The 22,227-nt window shown below is 40.1% G+C and overlaps 1 protein-coding gene and 1 long non-coding RNA gene across 2 annotated transcripts in view; both read left to right on the forward strand.

Moving 5' to 3' along the window:
- Positions 1-18,478, forward strand: part of LOC141573776 (uncharacterized) — a 64,215-nt gene extending 45,737 nt beyond the window's left edge. The window contains exon 4 of the long non-coding RNA XR_012499981.1: positions 15,072-18,478. This is a non-coding gene — a long non-coding RNA (uncharacterized LOC141573776). The remainder of the gene's footprint in view (positions 1-15,071) is intronic.
- Positions 18,479-21,095: 2,617 nt separating this feature from the next.
- The window catches only part of SLC4A4 (solute carrier family 4 member 4), a 314,923-nt gene continuing 313,791 nt past the window's right edge, over positions 21,096-22,227 (forward strand). Inside the window, exon 1 of the mRNA XM_074344725.1 lies at positions 21,096-21,759. The gene's annotated coding sequence lies outside the window, so the exon portion shown is untranslated. The remainder of the gene's footprint in view (positions 21,760-22,227) is intronic.

The raw sequence follows: 22,227 nt of genomic DNA on the forward strand, positions 1-22,227 counted from the left end.
ATTTATCTGTTCAACAAATGTTTATTAAGCACCAGTCACATGTCAGGTACTGTGCTCCAAATGGATGGGGTGGGTGAGGAACAATTTCTCATTTTACCTTCTGAAGCTTAGCTTGGAACTCATTTTGTGAATTCTGCTGATAGATTTGGATGAGATTTTCTCCTCACTAATGGCTTTTCTCTTCCCATCACTACAAAAATGCAGTGGGGCCAGAGATTTACTGGCTTACTTTCAAAGACAGCATTTTTTTTTGATTTATCAAATGTAGCCCCTAAATCCAATCAGCCATCTGGCTTAATCTAATTGTTTGTAAATTTAAGTGTGAAATCATATATTTATTTTACCTGCTTATAAAGACTTATCTATATAGTATGTGTTCATAAGACCAATTTTATGCTTCAGTACCCCTTAAATTTTATGCCTGAAAGAGAAGATACATTGTTAATCTTGAGTATTGTTACAAAAATAAATGTTGAGCCCTGACAATCCTAGGAGTGTCCAAGCAGTGAGTTTCTGTACACAGTGATGTTGCCCAGGGAAACAAAGAGTATCTGAAACAGAGAAGCCAAACTTGGGTTTGGCTGGGGGTGGAGGCGGGGAGGTAGCCACTAGGTTCTGGGGAGAACCAAGAGCCATACGTTAAGAAGTGGCTGGGAAAACGGTTGCCCTTCTCATAAATGGAGATGGTCTGCAAGTTGCCTTCCTCTGGGAACCAAGGTTTGGGTTCAGCCAGAAATAGTGGTGTGTAAACACCCTGATTCCCTCATGTGCAGGCAGAGAACTGAGCCAGTAAATACATAGAACTTTTTTTAGTCCACAAAAAACAAATGAGAACTCAGTTAAGTATGTTACCTAAATGGAAAGGTAAATGCAATTTGCAAAATGCTACAAAGGGCCTGCCATTCAGCAGGACTAGCAGAAAAGATGATTTAAAAACTGAAATCCTTTGCCTTATTCCATCAACTACTTCTCACCAGCAACTCTTTAAATAAGTGCGCAGAAATGGGAAGAGGGGAAGGGCAGATCGGGGTGCTCTGGGGAACATGACCTGAATCCCCCCTTTGGCAGCTTGCTTTCTTGTGTAGGTTGCTAAGTGCTCTGGGACCACACTCTCTCTGGCTTCAGTTGACCATGCCTTTCCCATCAATTCTTTTCATTTTCTTCTTGTGTTTTTCTTCCATCTTCTCTTAAGTCTAAAGGAATGTGGAGATGATGATAGAAGAGTTATGGTGTGATTCAGGTGTGTTGGAGAAATATTTTGTTGCTTGAAAGCCCATGTCTCATATTGTTCTCATGTGATTTTATTTCATTGCTGGTTGTGGGGAGATGAGGGCCTCCTAGCCTGTCCAGTACAGCAATCACCAGCCACATGCAGCCATCCATGTGGTGACCTAACACTTGAAATGTGGTGAGTGTGACTAAAAAACTGAAATTTTAATTTAATGATAACATTTTAGAGGAATGAAGACAGAAGACGTTTGTACACTAGAGGGTGCAGGAAAGAATTATCTCAGGGGCGCCTGGCCCTCCAGTGTACAATCGACAAAGAATCTGGGTAAGTTTGTTAACAGTTGGGGTTAATAGAACTGGAAAATCATTAGGAAAATGTATATTGGACTTGGATAAAGGGAAAATAGAGAATAAAAAATATGGTAAGTACTAATACTCTCCAGTAAAGTAGAAATGCTAAAATACATCAGTGACAAAACCAGGACAAAAATTAAATTGGTACATATTATAGATGAGGAAGAAACTAGGGGAAAAGCAAAGATATAACAAGTAAAGGAAGAATAATTGTAAATAATCAATGATTTATTATCTCCTTATATTTGTAAAGGAATGTGTGATGATCCATGCTGTGGAAAAGATTGATATGTAAATCTGCTTTTGTATCATTTTTAAAATGAAAAGAATTATATATAATCTATGATTTATTTCATTCTTGTAAATTGCCAATGGCTGGAGTGTGGCCTAAATTTTTAAACTGTGAGTTGCAACCCACTGGTAGGCCACAAAATCAGTTTAGTGCGTTACAATGAGCAGTTGAGAATAAACTGGAATAGAAACTCTCAGAGTATATTTCATAAGGTAAGAGTAATTACTGTTTTGTGACTTTTGCATTATTATTATTATTAATTATTATTATTATTCTGTGTGTGTGTATGTGTGTATGGTGGGTCTGTGGTTGAAAAAGTTTGAAAGCCACCAACTGATATGACTTCTAATAAATTCTTCCAATTCTGGTGTATAAGAACTCGGTATGTTAAACAAATTGAGTTCTGTAGATGGAAATCATCTTGTAGGATTTTGCGTAGCTCTTCCATCTGGAAATAGCACTAGTTTCTGTTGAATGGGATTTGACTTAAGGTATCTCTTCACTTTGGTCTGCAAAAAAAGAGCATTTAATTATTAAAGACTCAAATAAAGAATAAACACTATTGGTCTCACCTTTAAGGCAGTCCAAAAATATGGAGCTGGTAGGTATAATTAAAGGAAGCTCCATCCTATGAAAATATTTATTCTAGATTTCTGCTGTATTTCTCTGTATGGGTTTACCAGAATCATCTATTTAATTGGAGGTGTTCAAAGTGCATGAATTAGAATAAGCGTGTGATCTTTTTAAAGTATGTTTGATATTACAGATATTGGAAACGTTTATTTGCATTTCTTAGTTATATATATGCACAAACTTTGCACATCATAGTTCTTTATAGAGCAGTCAGTGCAGAATTTACAAGAATACCCATGATCTCTGCTGGCTTTTCACACACTACTTTAATAAAAAGGAACTCAGTCCATCCTCCCTTATTACGCTTCTGTGTTACTATCCATAGAAGCCCAGTTTTGGACTTGTGGGAATGATGATGCACTGTGTAAACAGGCCAGTTCTGTGGCTTATAATTCCACCAAATGCTGCCAAGGAAGCTGTGGCGGTGGGAAGAGAGCTGGGTTTCCTAATAGCCTGTGCTGCTCATGCGTCGGTCAGAGGTTCTTGCCACCTAACCACAGCTGGGTGAGAAGAAATTTTTTTTTTGAGATGATTTTATTACTATGATGTATTTTCCCTCTGTGCAGTTATGTGCACGCCCCATGCGTACGTGACACGTTTTGGTGTGTCTTCATGGTCGTTGACCATACCATGCTCAGAAATTTGGTACATGAAAATTATAGGACTTTCACCACAACTGACTCTGATGTGACCAAACATATTGGTGTAAAGACAGTAAAATTATACCTTGAGAGAAGCTGGCGTATGTCCAAATCAGCGCATGTATCATGATTCTGTTGGCCGCTGATATAAAAATACCTTATCAAAAGAGAAACAGAGGCCCTGAGACAACATGAGGCTTATTTTATAGGAGAGCCGTCTTTGCCACCTTTCCTACTCTAACATTCCCCCCTGGGTTTCCTGCATTTCATCAGCAGTAGTTTTTGGCCTCATTTTAGCAATGCTGAGGCAATGTTTCCTTTTTTCTCCAGACCCTTAAGAACTTTAATTAGTAGTACTTATTCAGCTCATGCTTAGCAGTTTTATTTTTGCAAAGTGATTTATAATCATTTTTATTAATTATTCTGAATTGAGATTTATAATGGAATGGTCATAATGAAAATGCTTCATGTTTGAGAAAGGAGACTATTCCTCTCCAGCGTTTGTCTAAACAGTGTAATTATGGCAGCGTTACTCACAGATTGTTAATTATTTATTCCTAATCTGTAGATGTAAATACACCTCTACAACAAGCAATTATGGAAGGTCTGCTAACGTGAATTGTGACTTTCACCGTAAGATATCTGACATCTGTAAGAATTCTTGAAGCAAAGTGGAGTATGTGTCTATGGCTAAAACACTATTAAAGGAAAAGGAGTTGGACTCATGATATAAATTATTAGACACTAATGACAATCCAAATTTAGTAGTGTGTATAATGCTGCCATGCCATTAGAAGTCAAGAACATCAGAATAATATAACTTTTATTTATATAATAGTGATACATATTAATAGAATGGTACTAGTGTGTCTGTAACTGGATCAAACTGGTAATTGGAAAATAACCTTTTAATATGATACGAGTCAAGATTGTCACTAGAATGTTTATTTTTGAATGGAATTTCTGGATTTTGCATACCAAAAAGATAAAAAATTAGCATAAGCAATATTTTAATAACTTTGCTCTTACTACTTTTGCATAAATTACAGAATGCAATGTATAAATTCAAAGCTCTGAAATTAAGCAATTTGAAATGAAATGTTCTAATTACATTAACTCAGTACATAATTTTCAACCAATTTTTCATTATTCAAAGACCTCCTAATCTTTGGAATGTGTGTACCTCAGTTTGTCTTTTGCGCCTGCCCTTTGGCTATTACTCCACACGTGTAAGATCTGTGGTGAGAGAAGGCCTCCAGAAGGGGGAGTGGTGAAGCAGTGACCACCTTTCTTGCTTGCTGGTGCCTTTGACAAGGAGGAATGGTGGAAAGAGGAAAATAGGACCAACTAAGAAATCTTAAATGCCAGGGAAACTGGCACCCTCTGATTTAAAGGCATTTTTTTCAGGATTTAAATGCAATTTTCAGACTATGGAATGATGAAAAATGCATTTCATGAAAAGTTTTCTTTCCCCGGTTACCATGGTGTTTATAGGAGAAAGAAACTATAAACAACAACCCAGGTTTCTGGGAAAAGACCCAATTAAAAAATTGGAATGTCAGGCAAACACATCCTTGACTCAATGTGTCTCTTTTTTTTAGGAAGGAGTAATATAAACATGTAGCCACACGGCATCTGCATAGATATTAAATATGATAAAAAGATTTGCAAATGTACAACTGTGACCTGAATGAAAGGGCATGTCTAAACATAATGAATCCAGTTTTCTGCTTACACTGGCAAAGAAACCAACTACTGTGCCTAAAAAAACAGTTTAGTTTTATTAGCTAAATAAACAGACTAATCAACACCTCTGATCCCTTGCTCCCACTTACCCAAAGCTTTTTGAAAAGCTGGGATGTTTCTCAAAGGCAAACTACAGATTTTATATGCTGAATTGAGGCTTTAAATACACCAAAATTCAAGTGGTGGTTTCCATGGTGACCTCCCAGCCACTTACTTGGAATGGCAAAGCACCTCCCCTCCAAACAGCAAATCCCTAAGTCCCTTTAGCTCTGTGGCAATGTGTTGAAAACAGAACGGCTGGCTTGGAGAAGGGTATCTGCTGTTGGCAGGCTCTTCTTACGTCAGCATAGATTCCAATTCCTCCTTAGACCTGATTCCTGTCATTCTGCTGGAACTCCATCCCTTTTTGCCACCCATGGTGTTGTGGATCAGGGCAGAGGGAGAGTATGAGTAAAGTGTGGGCGGGCCAGCCAGAGGTGAGTTAAAGTGTGTGTGCTGCTCAGATTGCAAGAACCCAGGGAAGAATTTGATGTGAATTGGGGAACAGAGTCCTGAAGTAACATGTTCCATTATTTTCACCTGGGAGATCTTAGAAGTCCAGTGTGAAACACCTGGGTGAATTTCATAGTACCTCACATTTAGTTTATTAAAAACATATATCTAGTCAAAAAATCAAAAAATAAAAACAAAGAGATGTAACTTTAATTACAGAAGAAAAATATTAGATACGAAATACGTGTGTGTATACTTATGTGTGTGTATAGTTATACATCTATTTCTATATAATGAAAATATATATACGACTCTCCTGTACTGCTAAATGATGATCGACGCAAGCTCATCTAAAAACCTAGGTAGTGTTCAATACATTTGGTTTGAATTTTCTATAGTATTAGGGTTCAAAATTTGAAGTCTATCGTAAGAGTGGCTAACATTTATTGACTGCTTCCTGTGTACTGGAATTTCTGAGCACTTCACATCTATTTAATGCATGTAATTTTCACAACTTGATCAAGTAGATAGTTTTTTCTAGTGTGGAAACTGAGCCTGAGAGCAGTTACGTAACACTGACCAAGGTCAAGCTGGTTAGTAAATGGTTGTGTCAGGATTTAAACCCATGTAATTTGATTCTAGAGTTGAGTCTTAACCACGATCCAATACTTCCCTATCTTTGATGATCTCTATTTGAAAGAAATTAAACACATTCCCTACTGTTTTACATTATACATATATCCAGGTAAGTGTTAACTTTAGATTGATATTTTTTCCAAGAACACAGGGACAGCTATTATAAACATCAAATTTCACTCAATGCCATTTTTTGAGCGCCCTTTGATAAAATTGTAATTCCTCTGTTACATATTGAGCTTTTCTCACGTGGAACTCCATTTTATTCTATAGCAATTTAATGGAAAGCAAAGCAACGTTCACCTTATATATTCAGAAACCAGCTTAAATAATGAGGACGGGGAATGTAATATCATAAGAATCATAAGATGGAAGATGGCATAGATGAAGGATGAAGTAAAAGTTAGGAGTTGAGAAAAAAGTAGGGATCTATTAAAAAAAGAAAAAACCAACAACTTTGTTCTAAAGAAGTACTTAAATGAAAACAATTTGGCAAAAATAACTACAAACTAGCAGCACAGTGTTTGTGGCTGGGAATATATCCTTTCACCACAATTGAGGAGTCAAAACAACAACAACAACAAAACATTCCTGATAATTAAAAAAAGAGGGGGGGGCGGGCTTTGCACTATTTTATCCTTACTGTCAGACATTGCTTTCATATACTGGCTAGATATTAAAAGTGAGGCTTTGATGAACTCTGAAGGAAGATCTATATTTCATAGAAGTAGTACCTTCAATAGTAAATATTTACCCTACAAGTAAATACAGAAATCTTAGGACTGTGTAAAATTGCAAAGAAAACATATTTCCACAGGATTGATTAGGGCTATATGCCTGAGGGGTACTGTGTCTATCAAAAGGCAGAAGAAGAGACCTCAGTGTTTCCAATTCGACTTTCTTTCCCTTATGAAGATGAAAACATGAGTGAGCCATGAGATTCTGTTAGAAACATCACCCTGAGCTCTTCTCCATGAAGCAACGAAATCTCTCAATGTGCATTAAATAAACAACTTGTGAGATTTCCCTGAGGGCAAGTACAATGTTGTAGGGTGAGAAAAGATATCATGTGGCAATATGATTATTGCGTTAACTTACTCTACAAGAACATTATTGCCCCATCCGAGCACCATCTTCCATATCCCATTGTTGAGTTTTACTGGGGGAATGATGTCAGTGGCAGGGAATGTGGAGATAGGAAAGTTGTCTTCAGTTGCCATCCCATTAGATGCAGAGATGATAGCTCTCCAGACTTCCGTAGGGCAGATCTCCATCCGTCCTCTCTCAGTGATGACTGTTGTCTAACCCTATTTGTAATTAATAAATTGGGTACTATAACAAATTTATAAATTATATGTTTGTTTAATATCTATCTTCCACAGGAACTCTACAGTAAGCTCCGTGAGGACAAGGACTATATCACATCTTGTTGTCTATTGTTTATTCACACTACTCAGCAAGTATTTGCACCTAGACTCAAGAAATTGTTGAATGAACAAAAAACAAAATTCAGAGTAAAAAGCAAAACAGAGTAGGAGCATGGCAGATGATAAAAGACATTTATAGACTCTAGGTCTAACATTGTGTTCAGATAACTTTATTTAGACTGTTGAAGACATGAAGGAAAGACACCATGTTCCAATGAGAGAATAATGTCTACCCTTATGGATTATTTACTTCTGTCGTGAGTTTAAGAAAGGTCTAACAACATATAGAAATGGATCTGTTTCTCTTCTCTAATTCTAACCATACTCCCACTCCAATCTGTACTTGGGTGTAGGAGTACAGTGAGGCTTGTAGTTCTGTAGGAAATAAGAGGATGAATTTAATAATGAAGAATATTCTAGTGCTTGTCTCCACACCAAGCAGTGGCCTTAAATCAATCAGCATCATTTTGAAGAGATAATATTCTTGCTCACCCAACTGAAGATAGAATATAGATTGAGACATTCAATATGTTTGATGGACCAACAGGGTTATTTTACATTATTTTGGCACTATAATTGTCTTTTCTTTGCAAGGTTGCCAAATTATTAGTAATACCCCTACCTTTACCACCAGCACTGACAGCCCACCATCACCCTAGTGATACAGGTTACCCAGAGAATAAATGGTAGAACAAAGCTTCAAACCCACATTGGTCTGACTCCAAAGCTCAAGCTCTTTCTGTATCACTCTTAGATTACAAAGCATAATCTTCACAGGCAGGTCCTCCTATCAGGACTAGGACAGTCCTGTCCTGATTACATCCCATTTAACATCACTACTCTCAGGTGAGTGCATGATTGTTAATCAGATAATTCCGAAGTTTCAGTGGTCTCAGTTCAAGGCTAAGCAGCAAACACCTGGAGTTCAGCCCCTGCTGACCTTGCCTGGATCACTTGTCTTTATCTTTTAAATAGAGGCATAGTTCCTGAGAGTAGATGTGACTCATTAATGAATGCAGAGCACAGGGGAAAGTAGATTAGTGGATTAGCTAAAGAAAGAACTAAAGATTATTACTTTATCATACACTATGAAAGGAGTGTTTTACCATGGTGCTTGATTTTGGATCAAAATTTGGAAAGACAGTGGAAAGAAAAATAGTTATTTAAGGCTACCACATATGGTCAAAATTTCTTTATGTAAGATTAGGAAGACAAGACACTCAAGCATTCATCACACATTTTTGCTCCTGATTTTGTTGTATACTGCTTTTGGTAACATTCTTTTTCAACTAAAACAATGTTCTTAAAATTGTTCTGTGGTTCTTTATCAGTAATGATCCAACCTTTGGCAAAGACGAGGGAATCAGGAAGCTAGAAATCAGAATCATATAGGTAGAAGGGAGATGACTTTTTAGAAAGTGCTCAGTGACACAACCTGGGAAGAAAAAAAAATTAAGCCAGGTTGACTATGTCAAATGCATCATTTGGCCACAGAAGAATACATACTTTATAAAGTTAATCTTTTAATCTACCATTTCCTTCACTTTTACTTAATACTGAGAATGGTTAGGGTGTGGGCTTTGTTTTTGTCATTCTAGTTTTACTAGGTTGTCTAATTTAAGTGAAATGGGAGTGTCCACTTTATTGTGTGTGATATTAGTGCCTCTGAGCAGGGTATCCCATGTCAATCGCCATCAGCCATCATTTTAAACTCAGATGCCTCTACACAAGGTAATAGAATGCTTTGCTAAATATTTTGAACTAGTATTTTCAAACCTCCTTCCAACTCTAAAATACTAGATATGGTCTTTTGGTCTGTTTCTTTCCGCAGTGGTGTCCCAGGGTAGTTTTGTGGCATTCTAATCATTGATGTAATATGATAATTGACTTAGTCTGCTGCAACAGAGGAGGTTGGCTAAGTGAGGAGGCATGGTATACTCCGCAATAAAACAAAATGAGAGGTGTAACGTGCTAAGAAGACATGTTTACTAAGGTAGATCTTTTCATAAAGAAACATGTTTACTTTCCAGTATATTTTATTAATGGAGTCTGCCTTTAGTTTCAACCAGGGAGTGGCAAAATATGGCCCTCTGTGGCCAAATGTGGCCACACCCATTCATTTGCATATTGTCCACAGCTGCTTTCTCACAACAGTGGCAGAATTGAGAGTAGTTGAAACAGAACTTGTGGCTGTCAAAGCCAAAAACACTACTCTCACTTTTTACAGAAAAAGTTTGGTGACCCCTGGTTTAAAACTAATTTATCCTATTTCTTACTGGGTATACATTCATGAAATATAACAAGCCCCTAAATTCAAACTGTTTGGTAAACAAACAAACAAAAATTTGTTTTTAAGTTGTTACAGCACAACATTAAAAAAAAATGGCATGACCCCATAATTCCCAAAATAAAAATTACCATATGGCAGCTGGAACATTCTAAGACTCTGAATACTGAGTATGTCAGTTTATTTCTTGGGAAAGAAAATGGAAAAAAATATGCAAGCACACATAGATTACTGTTTTTTTTTTTTTCTTTTTTAGGGGCTTTCAACATCGCAACACTTCCGAGCACCAGCACCAATATTAGTATTATCAATACGGCATAATAGTGAAGATAGGGAGCTGAGTCAAGAGCCTTGAGTTTAATTTATTTTGCTGATAAAAGACTAAAAGTTTCATATTGATTATGGATCTATAAGAGTAATCAAAACTTACTGACTCATGGAGGAGTAAAAATACAGTCAAAGACCAGCCCTGTCAGAGCCAGTGGCTGAAATCACTGCTACCTCGGGTGATGTAATTTACTGTTGGTGCTGGCTAAAGTCACTCATATGAAAGAGTGATCAGTCACTAAATATTTATGATTGTTGAAGAGGCAAAACGATTGACTTTATCCACTCATAGGATGGCAGATACTAATTCCTGGCAAAATAATTTACTTTCAAAATTTAGTGCATTGTGTTAAGACAGTTTACAAATAAAGGTATTATTTTGAAAAAAAATCCTAATATCCAAGGCCAAATTCTCCTATTTCACACTTTTTGAAAGAAAGGTGAAGAGAAAAATACTGATTGTTAAGAAAAGAAAAACAAAAGACGATTGTCCTGAAAACAAAACAACTCTGTGTTCCAATTCCCTAACCACCTGTCATACAGCGACTGTACCCATCAGCAGTCTGTTCTCTCTGGAGCTCCACTCGTGTGAACTTGGAGGGATCCCTAGGAGAGCTGCTTATGGAATGTAAGGGGAATCACAAGATTTGAAATGTGGGTATGTGCATCAGGGCTTTAAAATGTGGTTTCATTTGACTCCAGCTTGTATCAAACTTGAATATGCTTTACAACCAAACTTAATTTTACTGAGAAGAATGAAGTGCCAAATTTATGTCTGAACTTCAGATTCCTTGTCTGCTCCATCGTCATCACTAATGTGGTTACTCAACCTTCATTTGAGGAAGTAAAATGACAGTTTAAGAATCTTGTTTGTGGAGGGGTGGGTATAGCTCAGTGCTAGAACATGTGCTTAGCACGCGCGAGATCCTGAGTTCAACCCCCGGGACCTCCATTAAAAAAATTAAAATAAATAAACATAATTACCTCCTCCCCACCAAACAAACAAACAAACAAAAATATAGAGAGAGAACCTTGTTTGGGGATGGCATGCTTCTCCCAGTATGTAGTATTTTACTGGCAGCATATCGGTAAGATTATAGCTTAAATGTATTTATTACTCGAATGTTTAATGCATTGATCTAGTTATTATTGCTGCTTAATGAACTACCCCAACATTTAGTAGCTTATGATCATCATTTATTATGCTCACAGATCCTGTGGGTCAGCACAGCAGACAGCAAGAGTGCCTGTCTCTGCTCCACAGTGTCTAGGATTTCAGCTGAGAAGGTTTAAGGGCTGGGGTGATTTGATGATCGGGGGCTAAATCATTTGGAGGCCCCTTTGCTCATACAGCTGGGGCCTGTGTTGGGAAGACTTGGCGACTAGAACTGCCAGCTGGACTGCCTATAGGTGGCTTCTTCATGAGGTTGTTCCAAGTGGCTTGGCTTGGAGCCAAGCACGGCAGCCTTAAGACAACTGGACTTAAATGGCAGTTCAAGGCTCTAAGTGTGACTGTTCCAGCAAACAGAGTGATAGCTGCATCATCCCTTATGACCCAGCCTTGAAGCCATACAGACTCCCTTCCGCTGTGTTCTGCTGGCGAAAGCAGGCCCACGCCCATCCAGGTTCCCGGAGAGGAGGGTTAGCCTCTACCTCTTCACAGGGAAGTGGTAGGGTCACACCAGAGGAGAGGAAGTGACGATGGGAGATGTCACTTTGGGAGATACAATCTGCCACACTGGCAAAGAAACAGTGAGTGAGTACACAGCTGAGAAAATGTAAGTGTTCCCTGAAATGTTAACGTTTGTGATATTGTTTATTAGAATTGGATGCCTAAAAGGCACCTCAAACCTCCTCCAGGAAAGAAAGTCATTCCTGTTAAAAAAAAAAAAAAAAAAGAAAAAGAAAAAATTGGCATTAGCTGGCAACCAGGGTCAAGAAAACAAAATGCTTGTGTTGGGAAATGGTGAGAAATCTGCATTGTGTGGCGCATCAGACTGTGTATAGGAATAGCTGGTTGAAACCAGGTCAGGAAAGGCCACTAACTCTAAGCTAGATAACTTGCACTTCATTCAGTAGTTGATGAAGAGCTTTGAAAGTGGGTTTCTGTTTGTTTTTTAAAGGGAGGGCGAGAGCTTAATCAAAATGGTGCTTTAGGAAGACAACCTGCATTGTGTGCAGTTTAGGCTGAAAATGAAGGTGGGTGGGTGGAAAAGAGCCCAGACTTCCCACCAAAAACCAAGGACCATGCAGTCTTCATTTTCTCCATGTACCTCCCCGGGGTAGACTGAGAAAGCATGGTAGAGTGGAAGGAGGGGGAGCTTAGGCCTGGGTTCGGAACCCTGGCTCCGTAACTTTGGTACGTGTATGACCTGAGGTTGGGCGCTTGATGTTTCGGAGCCTCTCTTTCCTCAATTGTAAAATAGGGATAATTTTTATATTGTACAAGGTTTCCATAAGGATTAGGAAGTTCTTGACAAATGGTAGCCATTATTAATCGTTGGATGCAGCTCTGAATTTATTTCCTTAAAATCTTTTAGCATTACACCGGACTCCTCCCATTTCCCTTGACTGGTGGTCTCTGCTAAAGCCAGACTAGGAGAGCAGTTTATTAGGACAGCACCCTATACCTAGTAGGTAATCTTTTCTTCTATGTTCTCCGAAAAATCACCTTCATCTACTTGATTACTCTCTTCTTTATTCCAAATAGTAACTGCAGCATCAGCAGAAGCTTTTGAATAGTTGTTTCTCTAAATGGAAATGTCTTTTTCTCTTGCCAGGATAGACAAAGTGTTAAATAAGTACTCAGTACTTATTGTATTTTAATTTAATCAAAGAAGCAGTAATGGAATTTGAGGGCCACTGGCTGGAGCAGCAAGAGCTGTCTAGCACTCCTTCTTCTACATTGTTCCTCTTTAGGGTTTATTTTTAATATGTTCCCTGGACTAGGATGTCAGGCTGTTGGTTCCAAGACATCACTGAGCCTATGAAGAAATGTGAGCACGTACAAGTGATTTGAGGCTACTTTTCCTGGATCAAAGTTCACAAAGTCCTCAAATGGAAAATTGAGAGGAAAGGAATTTACCTTTTAATTATTTGAAAATTATTTCCCTCTTTCAGTTTCTGTCTTACCATTATATATGCTATTACAGATAGTTTCTGACAAATGTTTACTAAGTACTAACCTTTAAGTTTAAGCAAGAAAGAATTACTGAAGGAAATTGGCTACCTATTTCTGTGTAATTCTGGATGAAATGTTAGTTTTTGATAAACAGAGATGAAAGTCTTACAATTTAATTTAGGGATGAAGATTGCTACTACCAGGCCAGGGCTGAAATACCAAAACAACAATAACAATACCAGAACACCAAGAAAAAGATTTTCCTCTACCACTTATTTTAACATGAAAAATTAAAAAATTAAGGAGGAATGGACCAAGCAAATACCACGGTGTGACCCATTCATGGAAAGTCAGTAATGGCCTTCAAACATATATGTTGTGTGTCTATTTTGTGTCCTCTAGGGATGATTGTGGATAGAAAGCACATACATGGGATTAATGTTAAAAGAAAACACCACACAAAAAAAATCTCATTTTAAATAGCTATGCTTAAAAAAGTAGACATGTTAAAAAAGAAAATAAAACCAAAGTATAGTGGCTTCAACTTCCAAAAGTCCTGGTTTTGGATAGCTGATTTCTCAGAAAGTATATGCAGGTGTTGGTGTTAGTGTACTTGTGCTCTGTCAGGTTCAGTTGAAATTGGAGCGGTAGATGTAATTAAGGTATCGTATTGTGTGGATTTCCCCAATGATTAGCCAACTCTCTGGATCAGATGTTTAAGTTTACAGAGAAAGACCAACCCCCAACTCCGAACTTACGCTAAGTTTTAAGGAAATCTGAAACAGAGTTGACAGGTAAGAAAATACATGGAGTTCTGGTATTCACATTGCTTCTTTTGATTATGGGGGTGATAACACTACTCATAATAGGGTTATTATGAAGATGAAATGAGTTCATTTATGTTAAGTAATTAGAACAGTCCCTGGAATGTCGTAATCGCTACGTCGTGTTGGCTATCAGCAGTATTAGTATTAGTACTGCTAGAGGGGCTATCAATATTTTCATTACCCCATGGTAGACACTGTCAATAGCCTATTCCATATGAACTTTCATAAGCAGAAAGGCAATTCTGGAACTTTACTGACATAAGCGCATAACAGCTATCAACTGGGTTTAGAAAGACGGTGTCAAATTCAGGCCTCACACCCCTTTTTTCTAGCTGTCTCTCTTCAAACTGTATCTCTTGTGTTTTATGCCAAAAGAGATTGTCTTCACTTGAAATTAGCCTCAATGACCACATCTTTTTTTTTTTTTTCAGATGACCAAAAATATATTTTTTCTTATATAAATTTGGTCTTCTTCTGGGGTTCCTGGCCCCCAGCTCCTAAAAACTCTTGGAATTTCCCAAGTGAAGAGAGCTATAAAGGTGTCTTTTGCTATATTAACGAGGCAAATTTTGTCACTCACCTAAGGATGGGGTCTAGTTGTCTGTGGAGCCAACCACGTGATTACAGACGGTTTGGACTCCCAGCTGCACCCCACTGACATCCTGGGAGGGGAATGGGGTTGGAGGTTGGGTTCAAACACCAATGGCCAATGATTTTAATCAATGGTGTCTTTGTAGTGAAGCCTCCATAAAAACCCAAAGGACAGAGTCCAGGAGCTTCTGCCCACAGAGACCCCACCTTTAGACCACATCGTTTTGAAAAAATATAATATGATCAATCAACTGGAAGCCACCAGAATATTAGCAGCCTTCTTTGACAGGATATTTCTCACTGCTATTCCCTCTATTTTTTTTTAATAATGAAACTGTATTACTATCATAGCAGAAAAAAAGTAATAGATTTTCATTTTTGAAAACCAAACAGCTATAATCAAGGTGCAGCAAGATGCTCAATACAATGCTATTTTAAAATTTTGTACTGTATTTTTATTTGCCCAGGTGCAAGACAAGCAGCAATCTTCTTTTGAGGATCTTCTCATCCCAAGACACTAATTTGAACAAAGCCCAGGTGGGCCGTGAGCAAACACTGTCAGCATTGAACAGCATCCAATCACTATGAAAGGGCTCAGACATTCCAGCCCTGTCCCTGGTGTCGCAGGAGCCACTGTTTCATAGTTTGTAGGGAGGTTAATCTCACTGTCTATCAGAAGGTCTCTGTTCATTATATATTATTATGATATACAATATATAATTATATATAGTTTGTCTGGAAAATAGCTGTAGGCAGTGAATGAAATTATTTGCATATTTTAATTCAAATTTAAGTTAAAAAATAAGATATCTATCTACATGGCTCAAAATTCAAAAAAGTACAAAGGCTGCAGTGAAAAATCTTCCTCCTGCTTGTGAGGCCACCTCACAACCACCTAGTTCCCTTTCCTGGGGGCAAATAGTGCTTTTAGTTGCTTGTATATCCTTCCTGAGATATTTTTGCACACGCAAATAAATACATAGATGTAGTCTTAGAGCTATAGTTTAGGAAGAATGATGTCTTAAGGAATTTGTGGAGCCTGGATCTGTCTTAATAGAAATATATTCTGGATGAGTAAGGCTATTTGGAATGTTCCAAAAAGAGTGGATGCTACTGATCTTTCTACAAGGAATTATTGAGTCCCTACTATGTGTAAGGCTCTGTGCCAAATGCTGTTTCTCCTGTCAAGTTGCCTTTAAAATTTTTCATACATATTCATTTGTCTTTCAGATCTGTGTGCTCAAACATCACCGTGTCAGAGAGGCCTTCCCTAACACACTTGAGAATAGCTCCCCCTCACCCTCTCACTGTGTTTTATTTCTTCTACAGCTAGGATAAGTCTATAATTTCTCACCACTTTCTCTTGGGAGTGAAAGGGAGTGCTATTACCATTACACAGGGATAACAGGGTGCGCTGGAACTGTAAACTGGGGATGGGGAGCCACCCCATTCATACCATTTACTACGGCATAGCGTTTTATATTCCAAGGAAATGGAAATGATCTCGTCCATTTATTTGTTCACTTGTAAACTTATGGAGCTGGAACTTTGCTTGTCCTAGGATCACCTAGAAGTTCCTTGACACATAGTAAGTAGATTTTTAAAAAATTCTTTTTTAAAAAAAAAATATCTTTATTGAAGTATAGTTAGTTTACAATGTTGTGTCAATTTCTGGTGTACAGCACAATACTTCAGTGATATAGGAACATACATATATTGGTTTTCATATTCTTTTTCACTATAAGGTACTACAAGATGCTGAATATAGTTCCCTGTGCTATATAGTATAAACTTGTTGTTTATCTATTTTATATATAGTGGTTAGTATCTGCAAATCTCGAACTCCCAAGTAAATAGGTTCTTAATAAATATATGTGGACTTAATGGATGACCCAGCCATGCTTCATGTTCTTTGTAGAACTGAGCATCCTTTGGGCAGCAAGGGGAAATTGAAAAGCCATAAAGGGCAAATTTGCTTAGAATGTTTCCTCCCTCGGGATAGAGGGGGAAAAAAAGGGCCAACTTTTAATATTCAGACTTCAACTCTGCAGCATTTCCCATAAAGAGATCAGTCTGGCAGATGTGTACGAGAAGTGCCAACTGGTTCTTTGCAAGGAGATGGGGGTGTTGTGCTCTCCAGGAGAGGCCTGGTCTGGGGAGTAGACCAATGGGATGAGAACGGTCATGGCCCAGTTTGATCCAGTGGTTGGTTAATCTGTAGAAAACCTGCCTCCATGCAGTGGAACAGCTGTGTCTATGTGACTCAGTCCACAGGAGAAAAAGAAGAGCAACTTCAGAGCAAGCAGCCTGCCATCTGGACTCATTCATCCTCCAGGAGGTGGGAGGCCAGCAGGATACAAAGGAACAAGCACCTGTCTGTGCCTGGGAGGTGGCTGGTGCGGTCACACACACACACACACACACACAAACACAGATTAGAAGAGTCCAAGGGCCCTGGGAGTCGGTTTCAGTAGAGAAGTCTGATGTAATTTTCTACTATCTTACCTAAAACCAGACTAATCTTTTTAATCATAGAGGGCATAGGTTTTAGTGGCTTAGTAGCTCAATTTAATTTTCCCTTTTCCTTTCCAAAGAGAGAGGCCCATGTCCTGGGTTAGGCGTCCATGGGTGAATTCCTGTAGGACGAAGAGGCCGAAACTCTGGCCTAGGGTTATTAAGCACAGCTTTCATAGTAAGTGTGTCAATACAATTTCCGAAAGATTTGCATGTTTCTCTATCACAAATATATTGTTCAAATTGTATTAAAGGGAAATATTCTGGCATCCTGTTGGGACTACTGGACTTGGAGGTAATATCTTAAGCCCCTTGATTTTATTGCTGAGGGAACTGAGGGCCCAGAAAGTTTGCATAACTTGCCTTCCTTGACATGAACAGAGATGGGTGCCTGTTTTTAGGCGTTAGAACCTCTCCTAATATTTGACTTTAGGTATGTGTTTTAAAATGACAGTTGGATATGGTTGAGAGCTTAGTAGTTGAACCTGTGAAGCAATTTATGACACAAATTTAACCAAATAAAATTATTTTCGCTAGCTCGTGCCATGCTGACAGCTCGCAAAAACTGTGTTCACCTTTCTTCACTCCTCATAAAAGGGGCTACAGTTATTTTTAAACCTGAGATTTGAAAAAGGGAATTTAGATTATAAATCTAGGTTGGTGGAACTTATTCAGGAATTTGTTGGACTGAATATGTACTTTCTGAAGTGTAAGTGAAATAAAAATGAAGTCTTTAAGCGATCCCTTTCTCTGTCTTTATCTATATCGTGGCTTTTATTCCAGATTAGATGAGAAGAAAAAGTGGTTTTCTCTCTCCTTACTCTTATGTCACAAAGTGGTTGACTAACCTGATTCCACAGTGGCCTCTGTAATGATCATTCTGCAGTGATATTGTTTAATAACAAAACAACTACAAGACAAAACAAATAGTGGCACAAAGCAAATCTCTATTCTGTATAGCAAAATGTTTGTCAGACTGCCACCAATAAGCCAGGCATTTATAAAGAAGCTGATAGAAACATTTCTGGTCATTCTTTGAAGTTTGTAGTTACAGGATATAACATATCTACACTACCTCCTTTTGTTTAGGCCCCCAAATGAGATGTATATGAATGTTGCAATTTTGTACAACTCCAGGATAAGCATTCTATGATATCTTTCACCCGTTTTCTTTTCTAATAAAAGAGAATAATAAAAAGCCCAAATAAAATAGTTATATTTATGGTTTCTGCTGTTTGTTGAATAAAATCCTTTACATATAATATCCAGTGACAAGCCATCACTCTCCTTGGTTTATATAATGAGGAAAATTAAATACGGAGGTCTTTAAGTAAAAATATACAGAAGTCTTTACAAAGAGGTGTTACTATACAAAGTCACACAAAGGTTGAGAAAACTCTTTGTGGCAATAATCCTATCTGCAAGTCAGATCTGTAGATGATAATCTGTTTGAATAATCATCTCACAGCCTATTAGTTGCATTATTTTTCTACATACAGCCTTCCTGTTTTAGAATCAAAGAGTGCCATGCTTCTCCAAGACCAGGAATGCCTGGATTGCCTATTCAAACACTTTCATCTTCATTGTTGCTGGAGACACTATGTCATCAGGAGGTTTCATCACCTGCTGCCACTAGATGGTGCTTGTTGTTGAAACAAGGGTTCTTCCGCCCTTCTTTGTTTCCTTTAGGTGCCTATAAGGACCCCGGATGATTATTAAAGAAACTTGATTGATAAGCTCAGTAGTGGATGAGTATTCTAGAAGGTCATTTAGCACAGAGAGTTATTTATTAAAAATATAAATAAATCATTATCAGTAAAGACTACTTATACTGTTTTCCTAATTCCATTAATTTTTTCTGTTCATTCTTCTTGTCAACCAGCTGTGAGAACTCCGATATAAAATGAACAAATAAATCTTTCTTTGGGCTCATGAGAATCAAGGGATATAATTCAAGTTTTAGGATAGGTGAAAAAAAAGATTTCAGGATTCATTGTCCTCACCCGGAATAGCAATTGCAAAGGTGACCACAAGCAGAGTTAACGAGGAAACTTAATCAATGACCTTTCAAAAGAAAAACACATACATCTCAATTACTGGACAATAATCAATAGGAAAGGAAATGGAACATGCTCTTTTAATTGTGGGACAACAAACAGCAAGTAATGAGAATGATAACAGAGGTTATTGGCTTTTTGCCAAAGACAAGTCTTTTTCTCATTAATTTAAGACACACACAGAACCTTACCTCACAGTGAGGCTCTAACTCCCTCCCTGCCTCCCACTCCACACTCTAAGTTTATACCCCTTTCAGGGTAAAATTTTGTCAATCTTCATAGTGAAATGCCTCCAGGGGTTACCTATTTGGTTTGTGTGAAGGACGGTTTGATATTTTTTGTAGCAGAATATTGGAAAACATAGGTTTCTTGGACTTTTCCTTTTCCAGTCACCAACGCTGACCATTCATGGCTGGTTCACTATTATAATGAGAAATTGCCAACTATGTTGAAATACATAATCCACAGTGTGAAAAACTGCTGAACAGCCCTGGCAAATTCTTAATACAAAAGTGGCTTCTCTTTTCCTGTGAGCTTACTTTGGGGTTGCTGATTCTTGCTAACTGTGTGCTCAGGGACTGAAAGTTAATTTTAACATTAGTCTAAAACCACAATATAACTATATAGGCAAAACCTTGAAAGCGAAATTAAAAAAAAAAAATCTTCTGTTTTGAATTTCCCAAAGTGGGTCGTGTAGAATGTGTGAACATACATATGAGCCAGATTTAACGACAGTCAGACACACGACATTAATATATTTTAATTTTAAACATTAGACAGCCTCTGGTGGTTCCTAGTGCCTTTTGAGCACTGACTAAGGGTTTTAAACACAACAGGTTTTTAAAAAAGATACAAGTATATACTTGCTTCCCAGACACTGGTGAGGTACAATAGATCTATTCCAGTTTTAAATACTGGAAAGAAAAGCCTTTGTTCTCAAATGATTTTCCTCCAGATTTGTTTTTCCTGGAGGTCTTATTAATTTAGCTTAGTACTGAAGAAAGAATTGGAACCAGGAGCAGGTAGTCAGCATGTGATATTTATCTCGGGCTTTATATGTTTTGGTGGCTACTGTCGAAAATGCAGTTTGGTCAGTAACTTCCACATGTATATTATTATATGTACAATATGTATTAATAGGAAATGCATATTCGCTTGCATCATATACTGTGTGGCTTCCATCCATCAAGTGGCTCCTCTCTAGCAGTACCCAGAACATCAGATGGTGTGTGTGCTGACAGTCTGTTCAGATCTTAATGGTCTACTTAATTCATCATAATGGGGCTGGGTCATTGATACATTATTAGTATTTGCTTGACAAAGAGGACTTAAACCTTATTAGTAGCCTTAGGAACAGAGTAAATACAATAATCTCTTTATCTCAAGAAACTCCCTTGGATGGCTAAAGATGTTTTCCAAACTGCTCGAGGAAGGCAGAAGCCATCAGTGACATACGCAGAGGACAAGGCTGAGAGTCAGACATCCTTTGCTAAAGTGAACCGTGACTTAGCATCGTGTCACTGACTTAGCAGCACTCTGTCTACCTATATTCCTCAAGTTCTATAAAGTAGCGTCAGGAGTGTTCGGGGCTGGGAAATGCGAGCAACTTCAGTTCTGCAAGAGAGAATAAGCTCTCCCCAGCGGGGAACTCCTGTGAATAGTACAAAAAGCTGGACCTAGCAGCCCGCTCAGGGCGTGAGAGAGGGAACCCAGGAAGGCGAAGGCGGTCGGTCGGGAGCAGGGTCCTCGGCCAGCTCCAGGCGGGAGCTGCGCGCAGAGCCCGAGCCCCCGGCGGAGGCGGTGCGGCCGAGGCCCCTCCCCGCCGCCGCGGCTGCCCGGGCGGCTGACGCCGAGCGGCGGCCGGGGGTGGTGGGGGCCGGCCGGGCGGGCGGGCGCGAGCGAGGGCAGGGCAAGGGGCCGGCCGAGGCCAGTCGCGGCTTTAAATATGGATCGCGGGCTCGCGCTTGTGGCACAGCCTCCGCTACGGCCGCCTTCCCCGATTCCCCGTCCCCGGGCTCGCTCCCGAGGGGCGTCCGGGCCGGGTACCGCTGCTGCAGTGTTAGTTACTGGCAGAAACATCGGCGATCCCCATAAATATGCAGGCGCTGCAGAAGGCAAAGTAGAGTAGACGCCCGCGCTCTCACACACTCACTCGCCGCGCACCACGGGGGCCGTGTAGACATCTCCCCCCGCGCCACCCTCTCCCCCTTTCTCGCGGGCCCTTCAGATTCCAGTCCCGCGGCGCCGAAGACCCTCCCGCCCCAGCGCCCTCGACCCCTCCGCGCCTCCCTCCTGCCCCGGAGCGCGCACCCACCCGGGCCACAAAGTTGTGACTACTTGGGCGCGGGTGGCTCGCGCCCCGCTTGCTCCGCGCCTCGCGCCGACAACTTCCCGCTGCTCGGCCGCGCCGCGCCCCGGGCCCACGCCTCCGGGGATCCCGAGGGCCCCCAGCTTCCAGCCCCGGCGGCGCGCCGGGCAGCGCTTTGGCGGCGGCGGCAGTGGCGGCAGCGGCAGCGGCAGCGGCTGCTGCAGCCCCACACTCAGCCGCCAAACTGGAGGAGCGACGGAAGCCGGACCCCAGGAGGTGAGCGCCCGGCCGGGGCAGGGGAGAGAGGGTCGGCCGACTCTCCTGCCTCCCGGCGGCGGCGGCGGTGGCAGCGGCGGCGGGGCCGAGGCCGGTCCCGGCGTTGGGGGGTGGGGGTGGGGGGGCGGCGGCCTCGGCGCGCCCGGAAGGGAGAGAGGTCAGCTGCCGGCCGGGCATCCCCGGGGCTGAGTGCCGGCGAAGTGTGGAAGCTGATGCCGCGGAAAAGTACTTCTTTTTCCTTCTTAACGTTTAAAGGAGTTTGGGTGGCGGTGTTTCTCTCCCGCTGTAAAGCCCCCTGCGCGTAACCCGGCGTTACTGCCCCGACTGTGCGGCCACTGTGCCCGCGGGCTGGGCTCCGGCGCAGTGACACGTGTGTTCCTGTGAGCCCGGTTGGCCCTAGTGTGGCTGGGCACCTGCTTGAGGGGGAAACGTTCCCAAAACCACTGGCGGGGGAGGCGGGGGAGTCGG

The sequence above is a fragment of the Camelus bactrianus genome, chromosome 2 (assembly GCF_048773025.1).
Source record: "Camelus bactrianus isolate YW-2024 breed Bactrian camel chromosome 2, ASM4877302v1, whole genome shotgun sequence".
Lineage (NCBI taxonomy): Eukaryota > Metazoa > Chordata > Mammalia > Artiodactyla > Camelidae > Camelus > Camelus bactrianus.